Raw genomic sequence first — 5,783 nt, 5'->3', positions numbered from 1 at the left:
AATGTGGAGCTCAGACTACTCAAACTGCAAATAAAAACACATTTATTTGGTGTCTATATGTACTTGTATTTGTACCACTTTCAGCTTATATGATTGAGTGCTGGAGAGTCAACAAGGCAAAAAAACCAGTGGTTTTATGAGAAAGAATTACACTACCATAAATCCTCTGCTAAACTAAGCAAAACATAGACAAAAACAAGGACTGAGGAAATTAACACAGAGAAAATTAAGGTATATCTACATCTGTCATTTTCCAGTTGTAGGCAATCATATTTTGTCATGTCCATGTGGTCTCTACATAGGGTACTGAGCAGTAGCCATACTGTTTCTAACTAGGTAAACAGCATCCCATGAAGCCCTGTTAGGAAAGGGTGAAGCTGGGAAGAGGTAGTGAAAGAATGAATATTGTGATCAGCCTTCAAGTAATGAAAACTCCACTTTTTCCCACTTGTCACATGTATTTGCCTTTTGGGGAAGTAAGGGGTAAGTAAGCCTCAAATTAGAGACTACCACTTTTAGATGGCTTCAAAATCCTGTTTTGGATGCAAAGCAGGAAGTTCTGTCAAGAAGTCACAGAAATAAATTCCTTTTTAATTCCAGAACTGGTAATCCATAAAACTATGTACCTGGAATAAGGAAGTCAGTTAATTCAGTGTAAATACATCACTATTTCAAATAGAATTCAATAAGAGTTTGGTTATTTTTTAAATTCTCATAGTTTGTATGCTTGTGTTTTACTAACTTCTGGAATGATGTTTTAATAATACTGTGATATTATTTTTATATTTCTAATAGACTTCCTTCAACCTGATCACAAAATTTTTTGTTATGATTTTGCTACTTTACTGAATACTGTCACACTTGAAGAGATCCTTCCAACTGCTTAGAAATGCAACTGCTGGTGAATACATTGCAATTATTAAGTGATTTTACAGGAACAGGTTTGGATGCATGGACTTTAATTACATCTGTGAATTAGATTATTCATCACGGTTCAGAGTTCACCAACTGCTCTAAAAGGAAATTAATTCCAGCATTGGTGGAATTTGCTCTTTGGTAAAGCAGGAAAAGTGTTCAGGTGTGGACAGCAATACAGCAGAAATAAATTGTAACATCTCATTGTAATTCCTTACAACAATTTGTTTGTGACCACATGTCTAAAGTGTTTTATCTTCCGTTAGCAATGCAAAGCTTGATAAATCATCACTGACAGTGTGTTGGAAATTATTATTTGGTTTTATTGGTTTTAAGCATGAAAATGAGACTAACAACACAACTTCTTTGAACAGGTACCTACAAGGGTTTATGCCATTGCCAAGATCAGCGATGAGCCAATCCTATTCTGTAATATATATTGACTCCACCATACAATGTAATTCCACAGATAAAATTTATCAGTTCTCAGGAAATAACAACAAGTCAGGTCCATATTTTTTCTCATAAACCTCTGTTAACAGCAGACACCCAAATTCTATTGTATTTTCTTTTATCATGGTTAGAGGTAAAGTCCACCAAGCACATTGATTCATCCTTTGTGTCTTGTGGAAAACACAAAAGTAATTAGTCAACAAAATCTTTTGATGTATTTCACCCATTCGTGCTTGTACTTGTAATGAGAGATGAGTTTTACTGATATTTTTGTAGCATCTCCTGTCTCTTCTTAAGAACTTTTCTGGCTTAGTTGATACAATTCCTGTTATGAACAAGCCTTGGCAGTAAACCAGAAAAACTTCAGGAGTGTAGGAACTAGCATCAGCCAATCTGTGCTTCTGTTAATTATGTATCTGTGAGCAAGCAGAATGTGCCATTTCTAAGTTCTAGTGATGGGATATTTTATGACAGTGCTGTGCCAGTACTGTCCTCTTTAGGAGATAGGAAGTATCAGAAGGTAACTCCAGCACCCCAGCAGTGTCTGAGCCATGCCTTCCCAAGCTTTGTAGACTTGGGTATCAAAGGCTGAAAGCTCTAGTTGGGACCTGCAGAGTGAATACTTGTGGTAATAAATGACAAAGAGATTGTGTTTATTGTTTATGGTCATGTTTTCATATTCTTTTTGAGTGTGGTAATTTTCACTTTTAGATGGGGTTGGAAAGTTAAGTAATGTAACATATTCTGATTATATAAATTTTTGTGGGAAAATGAGGTGTATGAAGTAGCCTGTGCTGGACTAAAATCTAGATCCCAACTTAATTTCTTTGTTGAGACTAGGTATTTATCATTCTTCACTCCCTTTTTTTCTCCTTTTTTTTTTTTTTTTTTTTTTTTTTAATAATCCCAAGGATCGAGTAGCTGCATAATCAGCTCTTTCTTATCCAGGGAAAAAAAAATAACCAATTATTGGCAGATAAATCAGCTGTATTCTTTTTCCTTCCCACTTACCTAGTTGCAAATTATGGACAAGGTCCATTTTGATCATAAATGCTATAATAACATTCATTGCCAGATCAGAGTAATAATTCTCATATCTTGGCAGTCAGGCTGCACAGCCACTGACCATAACAGGCTCATGACAGAAGAGTTTCTTGTTGGTGGCAAGTACCCTATCAATTACTTTTTGAGAACTGCGGGGAGAAGCAGGTTTCTTTCCCTCCTATTTCTCAGATGTTGCAGGGTCATCTTAGGTGCTCTGAGACTTTGAATCAAGTAATTGAATTCTCCCTTGATACAGTGTGACAAGTGAAGAAAAGATCAGAAAGTGAAATTATTAAGGAAATAAAGGCACTCTTATCTTGTTAAAATCTGTCCTTGTGCTCCTAAAAATACATTAGCTGATTATTCTTCTAATCCTGAATATATTTGGCTTTAGGACCCACCTAAATACACATTTCTAAAATTGCCTAAAAGTTAGTATTTTAGAAGATGGAGAGAGTCTGATAATCTACTGAATAATAAGACTTTTTTTAAAAACAGTATTTAAAAAAACCCAAAACAGTATTAGATCAAAGTACACGCTATTAATTATTAAATGTATTAACACATGTATGATAACATAAAATGCTACTAAAAGAACATCCATTGCATAATTTATGCATACATATCTCTCTCCAGACTATCAACTATTTTGGGGAAGGAGACAAAAAAAAAAAAAGAAAAGAGCTATTCCTTAAGTTAATTGCTATGTAACAGTCACAACAGAGCATTACACTTCTATTCCAGATGGTAAAGTGCCTAGCCCAGTTTATCCCAGAAAAACTAAACATATTTCAGCCTTACAACATTTCGGAACAATGACTCAGTTTTTCATAGTTGGCCAAAGTCTCACCTTGACTCATGCAAGTATCTAGGGCATGCATATGTAAATGGATGCAAGCTAAAAACCAAAAAAAATTCTGGAAGAAAAGAAGGGTGTTAACTATTCTTCCACCAGCAGTTTTCCACAGTTCCCATACTTTCCCACATGACAGCTGGAAAAAGGAGAAGAGACCGCTTTAGGCAGCCCTTTTGACAAGGAAATTGTACTATTTCAGAGTGTTTGGAGCACATCGAAGCCAAAAAATAAAAATCTAAAAAAATTCCATAGGCAGTGTTTGCTATTGACATTTCTCCCTGAAAGTACTAGTGAAAGAGACTGTCCATAGTTTTGGTTTTCTTGTTTTGCATAAATGCTGTCTGGATTACACTTCACTCAAATAACTTCTTTTTGTAAGGAAGCTGGAGGAAATCTCTGAGGTTTTTAATGGAAAACCAGGATTGAAGCAGTCAGAGATTCTCAGGAGCAGCCCCCTTCCCCACCAAACACAACCAATAGGTTCCTCAGGAACAGTGAGCTCTGCTGAATATTATTTTGAACAGCAGAGTAAATGAGTTTGGTTGCAGCAGCTCCCTTGGTTTATCTCTCCAGTGTGATACCCTTGGACAGCTGTGTGCCTCACTTCATGCAAATCAGGTTTATGCAGCTTTTGGCACCAAATCTCGAGCTCTTGTGCTGCCTGCTGCCACCAGGGCAAAGGCAAGTCGTGTGGAGCAGCAGCTGGGAAAAGCTGTTTTCACTGCTCTTGTCACAGGAGGAGCAAGTGAATTTACCACTGCAGGGCTTGGTCCCTTTGCCCTGTTTTTTATATCCACTCACTTTATTATTCAGTAGCAAAACCAGCCTTTGTCCCACTCTTTATCCTTCCAGCTGCAAAATATAATGTTCCTTGTCTGTGGTAATAGCTTGGAAAGCAGCTCATTTCAGCTGCAGCCTTGATAACCACAATATCATCACCCCGAGAAACAACTTTGGGATTGGGGTTTTTGCAAGTACTAATTGAGAAGACTTTTGGTGCTATTTTAATAAAAAATTATTGCTCTGCTTTTCAAAGAAACAGAAAGTGTTATTATGTTTTAAACAGTCTGAACGCCACAAACTTTTTTTATGCCAGTTTCTTCACCAAACTAGTCAATCTACAAGACTTGTGATTTGTTTTGTGTGTTATTTTATCATGTCAAAGATTCTAGAAATACAGTAAAATGGCAGTGTGTCTTAAATACCCAATCTTATGTCACTGTGAGTTTTCTTAAACTGCAAGACCTCTCACAAGAACTGCCAATATAAGTAAGTAAAAGTCACTTTCACATATCTATTTTTTCTTTTTTTTTGGACACTCTTCATTGACAGACTAAGCTGATCTCAAAATCCATACAAGAACATCCCACTGATATCAATAAATCCAATATTTTTTTAACTTCATTCCCAGTAACATAACACATTGCAAAGAAAGAAAGATAGAGGCTGATGACTTGCCCATAGCAGACTAAAATTAAATTTATTCTGCACTTTCCTGCTGTGTTTCTCTTTCCTCCCGCTATTAGTCTGGAGGGTTTGTAGGAAAGAGGATCTGCCATGGATTTGTAGAGTGTCAGCACAATGGCGAGTGCAAAGGTCTCTTAATGATAAACCATGTAATGACAAACTTTGCAATGCAGCCTTGAGAATGGTGGTAGTGTCAGTGCTCTTGGTGCCAAGTTTATTTGCCACTTGACAAGCTGACGAATAGAGGTGACTTCAAACATGAATCCAGAGGGCATTCATGGAGTTATCCTTGATGGACGTAACTCTGCCTTTGTGAAGCCTTATTCCAGTGCTCCCAATAGTGATCCTCTTAGGATGTGTTTTTTTATGTACTTTGACTTGTGTCACTGCAGCAGAATGTCACTCTGAGGACACCTTTCTCTGTGTTAATGAAGTTAATTTTTCTCTGCCTTTCATTTGCCTGAGGTTGTTTTCTCTTTTTCTGAAGACCGTCTCCATTGAAGGAGGCTGCCTGCTTCTGGAAGTTTTGGTGCCTCAGCTGGCATCTATTCTCTACTCCTACACACCTCTAATATCCAGTACAGAGGCCGAGGACTGACGAGGCAGTCTGACATCTGAAGGTCTTAAAGGTCTTTTCCGACCTACCAATCCTACTGTAAATTAAATTCCTGCAAGCGGTTACAATCCGCAGGTCGGTTGCAAAAGTGAGTCGCCAGACACTCGTAAAACGCGACCAACACGCACCTTGTCGAATCTCTTACCGCTTCCCAGGGACAAACTGTGACCCCAAAACCCACCGGGCATCTCCTGCAGGGGGAGGGACACATCCCGGGGATGGGGCAGCAGCGGCCGGGGGGTGTCCGAGGGCGCGTCCCGCACAGCGCCGCCCGCAGCAAGGCCGAGGGTGCGGCGGTGCCTCCCGCCCTCCTTGCGCCGAAACCACTCCCCGTAAAGAAAGTCACCAGGGGGTGGGGAAATGGTGACAGCTGCAGGAAGCCGCCGGCGGCACCGGGAGACACCGAGAGGAGGCAGCCCGAGGGGTGGCAGC

The sequence above is a fragment of the Cinclus cinclus genome, chromosome Z (assembly GCF_963662255.1).
Source record: "Cinclus cinclus chromosome Z, bCinCin1.1, whole genome shotgun sequence".
Lineage (NCBI taxonomy): Eukaryota > Metazoa > Chordata > Aves > Passeriformes > Cinclidae > Cinclus > Cinclus cinclus.
This window is presented reverse-complemented; position numbering follows the sequence as displayed.